The 12,551-nt window shown below is 49.6% G+C and overlaps 3 non-coding genes across 3 annotated transcripts; all 3 read right to left on the bottom strand.

The window, feature by feature from the left end:
• Positions 1 to 1,843: 1,843 nt before the first annotated feature.
• Positions 1,844 to 1,917, bottom strand: Trnat-agu (transfer RNA threonine (anticodon AGU)). Its single transcript has one exon. It is a non-coding gene; the product is annotated as a tRNA-Thr (tRNA).
• Positions 1,918 to 9,155: 7,238 nt separating this feature from the next.
• On the bottom strand, positions 9,156 to 9,229 carry Trnat-agu (transfer RNA threonine (anticodon AGU)). The gene has a single exon. It is a non-coding gene; the product is annotated as a tRNA-Thr (tRNA).
• Positions 9,230 to 10,617: 1,388 nt separating this feature from the next.
• On the bottom strand, positions 10,618 to 10,691 carry Trnat-agu (transfer RNA threonine (anticodon AGU)). Its single transcript has one exon. It is a non-coding gene; the product is annotated as a tRNA-Thr (tRNA).
• Between the last annotated feature and the right edge of the window lie 1,860 nt (positions 10,692 to 12,551).

Raw genomic sequence — 12,551 nt, forward strand, 5'->3', positions numbered from 1 at the left:
CGCCAAAGCGAATGAGCACATTTCGCCTACGGCTTAGGCCGCTCTTCTAGTGTGGCTGCTCTGTGTCTGCAGGCAGCGAGGGGCTGCAAGCTTCCAGTGTTCGCACCTATATCACCTGTGCTTCCTTGTCAGAGACAGACTATCGCAAAACATACAACTCACTCCATGAATTGATTGCTACGGCATCTGTTATCAGCAGTCACAACCAGCAACACCAGTAGCAGCCGACTGCACGCAAAGAATGGGAACGTGCAGTGGGATTTACGTGAAATCGGCGCAATTGTGGATGCTAATCGTTCGCTTGTATCTGCCTACACACCTCTGCCGGTTGGAAGTTATTCCACTTGCATGGCAAGGTGCGCATGTAGGTGTGTTAAAAATTCTGGAGGCGCTGGGTATCGATCCCAGTACCTCTCGCACACTAAGTGAGCGCTCTACCATCTGAGCTACGCCCACCCCCCCGATAACTAGTAGTGCTACATACAGTCATATCAACGTCACAGACCCTCGCACTCCCATTATTCCGCAGACAAACACTACTCTCTATGAATCAGTGAGGGTGTCTTTCAGGTTTCGTGCATTCTGTATCGAATCGTAGTTGGCCACAATGAAAGTGGCACGCATAACGTCGAAAATAGAGTTCAGACACCGCTCTGAGTAAGACGAACGTGTTGTCCACCTCTAGACTTCAATGACGTTAAGCCGTGATACCTAAGACAGGTCTGCACTCGATAACAGCCGGTCCCCACACTTACATCTTGCTCTCCTTATGACAGTATACATCATATCAGTCTGTGACGCTGGTTTTGCAACTTCTTGCGTGCGTTTATGTTCGCCGCGACCAACACTTACCATGCACTGACCACAAAACATGGAGGAGCCGAGGCTTGAACCCGAGACCGTTCACACGCTAAGCGAACGATCTGCCAACTGAGCTACAACTACACACACGACCAAGCCTGGCTATTCTCCATTCTTTGCGACTCTGATGTGCACGGACACGATGGTTGGTTGGTTTGTAGCGGCGAAGGTACCAGAATACAAAGGCGCGGACACGTTCATATACACAAGAGTTCCAAGTAGTTTCGATGCTCTGGTATTACGAATGCAAATTCCGTCTGTTTTGAACGTCTTAAATTGAAAGGGCGGTCACAAATTGGTCCATTTCACTCCTTGTCCACAATCACACAGCACCTGAGGTAACAAGCACATCTCGAGCCCTATTGTGCTCTCCATTGTTCATGCCAACTCAGTGCCTCGCTCTTTGCTACTGTGTAAAACTCTTGTCGTCCAACTGCAAAACACTGGGACACAACAAGTTTCCGCGTCCCCATTGCACTGGTCGTACTACGAAACGCTCCCCAAACTTGGCAATCACCCATGCAGATGACTTTTCCGACTTTACACGACGCTCACGCAACGCTCACGCTAGTGACAGCCTTATTTATAGTTCGACGTCGCGCCAAAGCGAATGAGCACATTTCGCCTACGGCTTAGGCCGCTCTTCTAGTGTGGCTGCTCTGTGTCTGCAGGCAGCGAGGGGCTGCAAGCTTCCTGTGTTCGCACCTATATCACCTGTGCTTCCTTGTCAGAGACAGACTATCGCAAAACATACAACTCACTCCATGAATTGATTGCTACGGCATCTGTTATCAGCAGTCACAACCAGCAACACCAGTAGCAGCCGACTGCACGCAAAGAATGGGAACGTGCAGTGGGATTTACGTGAAATCGGCGCATTTGTGGATGCTAATCGTTCCCTTGTATCTGCCTACACACCTCTGCCGGTTGGGAATTATTCCACTTGCATGGCACGGTGCGCATGTAGGTGTGTTAAAAATTCTGGAGGCGCTGGGTATCGATCCCAGTACCTCTCGCACACTAAGCGAGCGCTCTACCATCTGAGCTACGCCCACCCCCCCCCCCCCCCGATAACTAGTAGTGCTACATACAGTCATATCAACGTCACAGACCCTCGCACTCCCATTATTCCGCAGACAAACACTACTCTCTATGAATCAGTGAGGGTGTCTTTCAGGTTTCGTGCATTCTGTATCGAATCGTAGTTGGCCACAATGAAAGTGGCACGCATAACGTCGAAAATAAAGTTCAGACACCGCTCTGAGTAAGACGAACGTGTTGTCCACCTCTAGACTTCAATGACGTTAAGCCGTGATACCTAAGACAGGTCTGCACTCGATAACAGCCGGTCCCCACACTTACATCTTGCTCTCCTTATGACAGTATACATCATATCAGTCTGTGACGCTGGTTTTGCAACTTCTTGCGTGCGTTTATGTTCGCCGCGACCAACACTTACCATGCACTGACCACAAAACATGGAGGAGCCGGGGCTTGAACCCGAGACCGTTCACACGCTAAGCGAACGATCTGCCAACTGAGCTACAACTACACACACGACCAAGCCTGGCTATTCTCCATTCTTTGCGACTCTGATGTGCACGGACACGATGGTTGGTTGGTTTGTAGCGGCGAAGGTACCAGAATACAAAGGCGCGGACACGTTCATATACACAAGAGTTCCAAGTAGTTTCGATGCTCTGGTATTACGAATGCAAATTCCGTCTGTTTTGAACGTCTTAAATTGAAAGGGCGGTCACAAATTGGTCCATTTCACTCCTTGTCCACAATCACACAGCACCTGAGGGAACAAGCACATCTCGAGCCCTATTGTGCTCTCCATTGTTCATGCCAACTCAGTGCCTCGCTCTTTGCTACTGTGTAAAACTCTTGTCGTCCAACTGCAAAACACTGGGACACAACAAGTTTCCGCGTCCCCATTGCACTGGTCGTTGCTACGAAACGCTCCCCAAACTTGGCAATCACCCATGCAGATGACTTTTCCGACTTTACACGACGCTCACGCAACGCTTACGCTAGTGACAGCCTTATTTATAGTTCGACGTCGCGCCAAAGCGAATGAGCACATTTCGCCTACGGCTTAGGCCGCTCTTCTAGTGTGGCTGCTCTGTGTCTGCAGGCAGCGAGGGGCTGCAAGCTTCCAGTGTTCGCACCTATATCACCTGTGCTTCCTTGTCAGAGACAGACTATCGCAAAACATACAACTCACTCCATGAATTGATTGCTACGGCATCTGTTATCAGCAGTCACAACCAGCAACACCAGTAGCAGCCGACTGCACGCAAAGAATGGGAACGTGCAGTGGGATTTACGTGAAATCGGCGCAATTGTGGATGCTAATCGTTCGCTTGTATCTGCCTACACACCTCTGCCGGGTGGGAATTATTCCACTTGCATGGCAAGGTGCGCATGTAGGTGTGTTAAAAATTCTGGAGGCGCTGGGTATCGATCCCAGTACCTCTCGCACACTAAGTGAGCGCTCTACCATCTGAGCTACGCCCACCCCCCCGATAACTAGTAGTGCTACATACAGTCATATCAACGTCACAGACCCTCGCACTCCCATTATTCCGCAGACAAACACTACTCTCTATGAATCAGTGAGGGTGTCTTTCAGGTTTCGTGCATTCTGTATCGAATCGTAGTTGGCCACAATGAAAGTGGCACGCATAACGTCGAAAATAGAGTTCAGACACCGCTCTGAGTAAGACGAACGTGTTGTCCACCTCTAGACTTCAATGACGTTAAGCCGTGATACCTAAGACAGGTCTGCACTCGATAACAGCCGGTCCCCACACTTACATCTTGCTCTCCTTATGACAGGATACATCATATCAGTCTGTGACGCTGGTTTTGCAACTTCTTGCGTGCGTTTATGTTCGCCGCGACCAACACTTACCATGCACTGACCACAAAACATGGAGGAGCCGGGGCTTGAACCCGAGACCGTTCACACGCTAAGCGAACGATCTGCCAACTGAGCTACAACTACACACACGACAAAGCCTGGCTATTCTCCATTCTTTGCGACTCTGATGTGCACGGACACGATGGTTGGTTGCTTTGTAGCGGCGAAGGTACCAGAATACAAAGGCGCGGACACGTTCATATACACAAGAGTTCCAAGTAGTTTCGATGCTCTGGTATTACGAATGCAAATTCCGTCTGTTTTGAACGTCTTAAATTGAAAGGGCGGTCACAAATTGGTCCATTTCACTCCTTGTCCACAATCACACAGCACCTGAGGTAACAAGCACATCTCGAGCCCTATTGTGCTCTCCATTGTTCATGCCAACTCAGTGCCTCGCTCTTTGCTACTGTGTAAAACTCTTGTCGTCCAACTGCAAAACACTGGGACACAACAAGTTTCCGCGTCCCCATTGCACTGGTCGTTGCTACGAAACGCTCCCCAAACTTGGCAATCACCCATGCAGATGACTTTTCCGACTTTACACGACGCTCACGCAACGCTTACGCTAGTGACAGCCTTATTTATAGTTCGACGTCGCGCCAAAGCGAATGAGCACATTTCGCCTACGGCTTAGGCCGCTCTTCTAGTGTGGCTGCTCTGTGTCTGCAGGCAGCGAGGGGCTGCAAGCTTCCAGTGTTCGCACCTATATCACCTGTGCTTCCTTGTCAGAGACAGACTATCGCAAAACATACAACTCACTCCATGAATTGATTGCTACGGCATCTGTTATCAGCAGTCACAACCAGCAACACCAGTAGCAGCCGACTGCACGCAAAGAATGGGAACGTGCAGTGGGATTTACGTGAAATCGGCGCAATTGTGGATGCTAATCGTTCGCTTGTATCTGCCTACACACCTCTGCCGGTTGGGAATTATTCCACTTGCATGGCAAGGTGCGCATGTAGGTGTGTTAAAAATTCTGGAGGCGCTGGGTATCGATCCCAGTACCTCTCGCACACTAAGTGAGCGCTCTACCATCTGAGCTACGCCCACCCCCCCGATAACTAGTAGTGCTACATACAGTCATATCAACGTCACAGACCCTCGCACTCCCATTATTCCGCAGACAAACACTACTCTCTATGAATCAGTGAGGGTGTCTTTCAGGTTTCGTGCATTCTGTATCGAATCGTAGTTGGCCACAATGAAAGTGGCACGCATAACGTCGAAAATAGAGTTCAGACACCGCTCTGAGTAAGACGAACGTGTTGTCCACCTCTAGACTTCAATGACGTTAAGCCGTGATACCTAAGACAGGTCTGCACTCGATAACAGCCGGTCCCCACACTTACATCTTGCTCTCCTTATGACAGTATACATCATATCAGTCTGTGACGCTGGTTTTGCAACTTCTTGCGTGCGTTTATGTTCGCCGCGACCAACACTTACCATGCACTGACCACAAAACATGGAGGAGCCGGGTCTTGAACCCGAGACCGTTCACACGCTAAGCGAACGATCTGCCAACTGAGCTACAACTACACACACGACAAAGCCTGGCTATTCTCCATTCTTTGCGACTCTGATGTGCACGGACACGATGGTTGGTTGGTTTGTAGCGGCGAAGGTACCAGAATACAAAGGCGCGGACACGTTCATATACACAAGAGTTCCAAGTAGTTTCGATGCTCTGGTATTACGAATGCAAATTCCGTCTGTTTTGAACGTCTTAAATTGAAAGGGCGGTCACAAATTGGTCCATTTCACTCCTTGTCCACAATCACACAGCACCTGAGGTAACAAGCACATCTCGAGCCCTATTGTGCTCTCCATTGTTCATGCCAACTCAGTGCCTCGCTCTTTGCTACTGTGTAAAACTCTTGTCGTCCAACTGCAAAACACTGGGACACAACAAGTTTCCGCGTCCCCATTGCACTGGTCGTTGCTACGAAACGCTCCCCAAACTTGGCAATCACCCATGCAGATGACTTTTCCGACTTTACACGACGCTCACGCAACGCTTACGCTAGTGACAGCCTTATTTATAGTTCGACGTCGCGCCAAAGCGAATGAGCACATTTCGCCTACGGCTTAGGCCGCTCTTCTAGTGTGGCTGCTCTGTGTCTGCAGGCAGCGAGGGGCTGCAAGCTTCCAGTGTTCGCACCTATATCACCTGTGCTTCCTTGTCAGAGACAGACTATCGCAAAACATACAACTCACTCCATGAATTGATTGCTACGGCATCTGTTATCAGCAGTCACAACCAGCAACACCAGTAGCAGCCGACTGCACGCAAAGAATGGGAACGTGCAGTGGGATTTACGTGAAATCGGCGCAATTGTGGATGCTAATCGTTCGCTTGTATCTGCCTACACACCTCTGCCGGTTGGGAATTATTCCACTTGCATGGCAAGGTGCGCATGTAGGTGTGTTAAAAATTCTGGAGGCGCTGGGTATCGATCCCAGTACCTCTCGCACACTAAGTGAGCGCTCTACCATCTGAGCTACGCCCACCCCCCCGATAACTAGTAGTGCTACATACAGTCATATCAACGTCACAGACCCTCGCACTCCCATTATTCCGCAGACAAACACTACTCTCTATGAATCAGTGAGGGTGTCTTTCAGGTTTCGTGCATTCTGTATCGAATCGTAGTTGGCCACAATGAAAGTGGCACGCATAACGTCGAAAATAGAGTTCAGACACCGCTCTGAGTAAGACGAACGTGTTGTCCACCTCTAGACTTCAATGACGTTAAGCCGTGATACCTAAGACAGGTCTGCACTCGATAACAGCCGGTCCCCACACTTACATCTTGCTCTCCTTATGACAGTATACATCATATCAGTCTGTGACGCTGGTTTTGCAACTTCTTGCGTGCGTTTATGTTCGCCGCGACCAACACTTACCATGCACTGACCACAAAACATGGAGGAGCCGGGTCTTGAACCCGAGACCGTTCACACGCTAAGCGAACGATCTGCCAACTGAGCTACAACTACACACACGACAAAGCCTGGCTATTCTCCATTCTTTGCGACTCTGATGTGCACGGACACGATGGTTGGTTGGTTTGTAGCGGCGAAGGTACCAGAATACAAAGGCGCGGACACGTTCATATACACAAGAGTTCCAAGTAGTTTCGATGCTCTGGTATTACGAATGCAAATTCCGTCTGTTTTGAACGTCTTAAATTGAAAGGGCGGTCACAAATTGGTCCATTTCACTCCTTGTCCACAATCACACAGCACCTGAGGTAACAAGCACATCTCGAGCCCTATTGTGCTCTCCATTGTTCATGCCAACTCAGTGCCTCGCTCTTTGCTACTGTGTAAAACTCTTGTCGTCCAACTGCAAAACACTGGGACACAACAAGTTTCCGCGTCCCCATTGCACTGGTCGTTGCTACGAAACGCTCCCCAAACTTGGCAATCACCCATGCAGATGACTTTTCCGACTTTACACGACGCTCACGCAACGCTTACGCTAGTGACAGCCTTATTTATAGTTCGACGTCGCGCCAAAGCGAATGAGCACATTTCGCCTACGGCTTAGGCCGCTCTTCTAGTGTGGCTGCTCTGTGTCTGCAGGCAGCGAGGGGCTGCAAGCTTCCAGTGTTCGCACCTATATCACCTGTGCTTCCTTGTCAGAGACAGACTATCGCAAAACATACAACTCACTCCATGAATTGATTGCTACGGCATCTGTTATCAGCAGTCACAACCAGCAACACCAGTAGCAGCCGACTGCACGCAAAGAATGGGAACGTGCAGTGGGATTTACGTGAAATCGGCGCAATTGTGGATGCTAATCGTTCGCTTGTATCTGCCTACACACCTCTGCCGGTTGGGAATTATTCCACTTGCATGGCAAGGTGCGCATGTAGGTGTGTTAAAAATTCTGGAGGCGCTGGGTATCGATCCCAGTACCTCTCGCACACTAAGTGAGCGCTCTACCATCTGAGCTACGCCCACCCCCCCGATAACTAGTAGTGCTACATACAGTCATATCAACGTCACAGACCCTCGCACTCCCATTATTCCGCAGACAAACACTACTCTCTATGAATCAGTGAGGGTGTCTTTCAGGTTTCGTGCATTCTGTATCGAATCGTAGTTGGCCACAATGAAAGTGGCACGCATAACGTCGAAAATAGAGTTCAGACACCGCTCTGAGTAAGACGAACGTGTTGTCCACCTCTAGACTTCAATGACGTTAAGCCGTGATACCTAAGACAGGTCTGCACTCGATAACAGCCGGTCCCCACACTTACATCTTGCTCTCCTTATGACAGTATACATCATATCAGTCTGTGACGCTGGTTTTGCAACTTCTTGCGTGCGTTTATGTTCGCCGCGACCAACACTTACCATGCACTGACCACAAAACATGGAGGAGCCGGGGCTTGAACCCGAGACCGTTCACACGCTAAGCGAACGATCTGCCAACTGAGCTACAACTACACACACGACCAAGCCTGGCTATTCTCCATTCTTTGCGACTCTGATGTGCACGGACACGATGGTTGGTTGGTTTGTAGCGGCGAAGGTACCAGAATACAAAGGCGCGGACACGTTCATATACACAAGAGTTCCAAGTAGTTTCGATGCTCTGGTATTACGAATGCAAATTCCGTCTGTTTTGAACGTCTTAAATTGAAAGGGCGGTCAAAAATTGGTCCATTTCACTCCTTGTCCACAATCACACAGCACCTGAGGTAACAAGCACATCTCGAGCCCTATTGTGCTCTCCATTGTTCATGCCAACTCAGTGCCTCGCTCTTTACTACTGTGTAAAACTCTTGTCGTCCAACTGCAAAACACTGGGACACAACAAGTTTCCGCGTCCCCATTGCACTGGTCGTACTACGAAACGCTCCCCAAACTTGGCAATCACCCATGCAGATGACTTTTCCGACTTTACACGACGCTCACGCAACGCTCACGCTAGTGACAGCCTTATTTATAGTTCGACGTCGCGCCAAAGCGAATGAGCACATTTCGCCTACGGCTTAGGCCGCTCTTCTAGTGTGGCTGCTCTGTGTCTGCAGGCAGCGAGGGGCTGCAAGCTTCCTGTGTTCGCACCTATATCACCTGTGCTTCCTTGTCAGAGACAGACTATCGCAAAACATACAACTCACTCCATGAATTGATTGCTACGGCATCTGTTATCAGCAGTCACAACCAGCAACACCAGTAGCAGCCGACTGCACGCAAAGAATGGCAACGTGCAGTGGGATTTACGTGAAATCGGCGCATTTGTGGATGCTAATCGTTCCCTTGTATCTGCCTACACACCTCTGCCGGTTGGGAATTATTCCACTTGCATGGCACGGTGCGCATGTAGGTGTGTTAAAAATTCTGGAGGCGCTGGGTATCGATCCCAGTACCTCTCGCACACTAAGCGAGCGCTCTACCATCTGAGCTACGCCCACCCCCCCCCGATAACTAGTAGTGCTACATACAGTCATATCAACGTCACAGACCCTCGCACTCCCATTATTCCGCAGACAAACACTACTCTCTATGAATCAGTGAGGGTGTCTTTCAGGTTTCGTGCATTCTGTATCGAATCGTAGTTGGCCACAATGAAAGTGGCACGCATAACGTCGAAAATAAAGTTCAGACACCGCTCTGAGTAAGACGAACGTGTTGTCCACCTCTAGACTTCAATGACGTTAAGCCGTGATACCTAAGACAGGTCTGCACTCGATAACAGCCGGTCCCCACACTTACATCTTGCTCTCCTTATGACAGTATACATCATATCAGTCTGTGACGCTGGTTTTGCAACTTCTTGCGTGCGTTTATGTTCGCCGCGACCAACACTTACCATGCACTGACCACAAAACATGGAGGAGCCGGGGCTTGAACCCGAGACCGTTCACACGCTAAGCGAACGATCTGCCAACTGAGCTACAACTACACACACGACCAAGCCTGGCTATTCTCCATTCTTTGCGACTCTGATGTGCACGGACACGATGGTTGGTTGGTTTGTAGCGGCGAAGGTACCAGAATACAAAGGCGCGGACACGTTCATATACACAAGAGTTCCAAGTAGTTTCGATGCTCTGGTATTACGAATGCAAATTCCGTCTGTTTTGAACGTCTTAAATTGAAAGGGCGGTCAAAAATTGGTCCATTTCACTCCTTGTCCACAATCACACAGCACCTGAGGTAACAAGCACATCTCGAGCCCTATTGTGCTCTCCATTGTTCATGCCAACTCAGTGCCTCGCTCTTTACTACTGTGTAAAACTCTTGTCGTCCAACTGCAAAACACTGGGACACAACAAGTTTCCGCGTCCCCATTGCACTGGTCGTACTACGAAACGCTCCCCAAACTTGGCAATCACCCATGCAGATGACTTTTCCGACTTTACACGACGCTCACGCAACGCTCACGCTAGTGACAGCCTTATTTATAGTTCGACGTCGCGCCAAAGCGAATGAGCACATTTCGCCTACGGCTTAGGCCGCTCTTCTAGTGTGGCTGCTCTGTGTCTGCAGGCAGCGAGGGGCTGCAAGCTTCCTGTGTTCGCACCTATATCACCTGTGCTTCCTTGTCAGAGACAGACTATCGCAAAACATACAACTCACTCCATGAATTGATTGCTACGGCATCTGTTATCAGCAGTCACAACCAGCAACACCAGTAGCAGCCGACTGCACGCAAAGAATGGCAACGTGCAGTGGGATTTACGTGAAATCGGCGCATTTGTGGATGCTAATCGTTCCCTTGTATCTGCCTACACACCTCTGCCGGTTGGGAATTATTCCACTTGCATGGCACGGTGCGCATGTAGGTGTGTTAAAAATTCTGGAGGCGCTGGGTATCGATCCCAGTACCTCTCGCACACTAAGCGAGCGCTCTACCATCTGAGCTACGCCCACCCCCCCCCCGATAACTAGTAGTGCTACATACAGTCATATCAACGTCACAGACCCTCGCACTCCCATTATTCCGCAGACAAACACTACTCTCTATGAATCAGTGAGGGTGTCTTTCAGGTTTCGTGCATTCTGTATCGAATCGTAGTTGGCCACAATGAAAGTGGCACGCATAACGTCGAAAATAAAGTTCAGACACCGCTCTGAGTAAGACGAACGTGTTGTCCACCTCTAGACTTCAATGACGTTAAGCCGTGATACCTAAGACAGGTCTGCACTCGATAACAGCCGGTCCCCACACTTACATCTTGCTCTCCTTATGACAGTATACATCATATCAGTCTGTGACGCTGGTTTTGCAACTTCTTGCGTGCGTTTATGTTCGCCGCGACCAACACTTACCATGCACTGACCACAAAACATGGAGGAGCCGGGGCTTGAACCCGAGACCGTTCACACGCTAAGCGAACGATCTGCCAACTGAGCTACAACTACACACACGACCAAGCCTGGCTATTCTCCATTCTTTGCGACTCTGATGTGCACGGACACGATGGTTGGTTGCTTTGTAGCGGCGAAGGTACCAGAATACAAAGGCGCGGACACGTTCATATACACAAGAGTTCCAAGTAGTTTCGATGCTCTGGTATTACGAATGCAAATTCCGTCTGTTTTGAACGTCTTAAATTGAAAGGGCGGTCACAAATTGGTCCATTTCACTCCTTGTCCACAATCACACAGCACCTGAGGTAACAAGCACATCTCGAGCCCTATTGTGCTCTCCATTGTTCATGCCAACTCAGTGCCTCGCTCTTTGCTACTGTGTAAAACTCTTGTCGTCCAACTGCAAAACACTGGGACACAACAAGTTTCCGCGTCCCCATTGCACTGGTCGTACTACGAAACGCTCCCCAAACTTGGCAATCACCCATGCAGATGACTTTTCCGACTTTACACGACGCTCACGCAACGCTCACGCTAGTGACAGCCTTATTTATAGTTCGACGTCGCGCCAAAGCGAATGAGCACATTTCGCCTACGGCTTAGGCCGCTCTTCTAGTGTGGCTGCTCTGTGTCTGCAGGCAGCGAGGGGCTGCAAGCTTCCAGTGTTCGCACCTATATCACCTGTGCTTCCTTGTCAGAGACAGACTATCGCAAAACATACAACTCACTCCATGAATTGATTGCTACGGCATCTGTTATCAGCAGTCACAACCAGCAACACCAGTAGCAGCCGACTGCACGCAAAGAATGGGAACGTGCAGTGGGATTTACGTGAAATCGGCGCAATTGTGGATGCTAATCGTTCGCTTGTATCTGCCTACACACCTCTGCCGGTTGGGAATTATTCCACTTGCATGGCAAGGTGCGCATGTAGGTGTGTTAAAAATTCTGGAGGCGCTGGGTATCGATCCCAGTACCTCTCGCACACTAAGTGAGCGCTCTACCATCTGAGCTACGCCCACCCCCCCGATAACTAGTAGTGCTACATACAGTCATATCAACGTCACAGACCCTCGCACTCCCATTATTCCGCAGACAAACACTACTCTCTATGAATCAGTGAGGGTGTCTTTCAGGTTTCGTGCATTCTGTATCGAATCGTAGTTGGCCACAATGAAAGTGGCACGCATAACGTCGAAAATAGAGTTCAGACACCGCTCTGAGTAAGACGAACGTGTTGTCCACCTCTAGACTTCAATGACGTTAAGCCGTGATACCTAAGACAGGTCTGCACTCGATAACAGCCGGTCCCCACACTTACATCTTGCTCTCCTTATGACAGTATACATCATATCAGTCTGTGACGCTGGTTTTGCAACTTCTTGCGTGCGTTTATGTTCGCCGCGACCAACACTTACCA

This window comes from Schistocerca gregaria, unplaced genomic scaffold (genome assembly GCF_023897955.1).
Source record: "Schistocerca gregaria isolate iqSchGreg1 unplaced genomic scaffold, iqSchGreg1.2 ptg000180l, whole genome shotgun sequence".
NCBI lineage: Eukaryota > Metazoa > Arthropoda > Insecta > Orthoptera > Acrididae > Schistocerca > Schistocerca gregaria.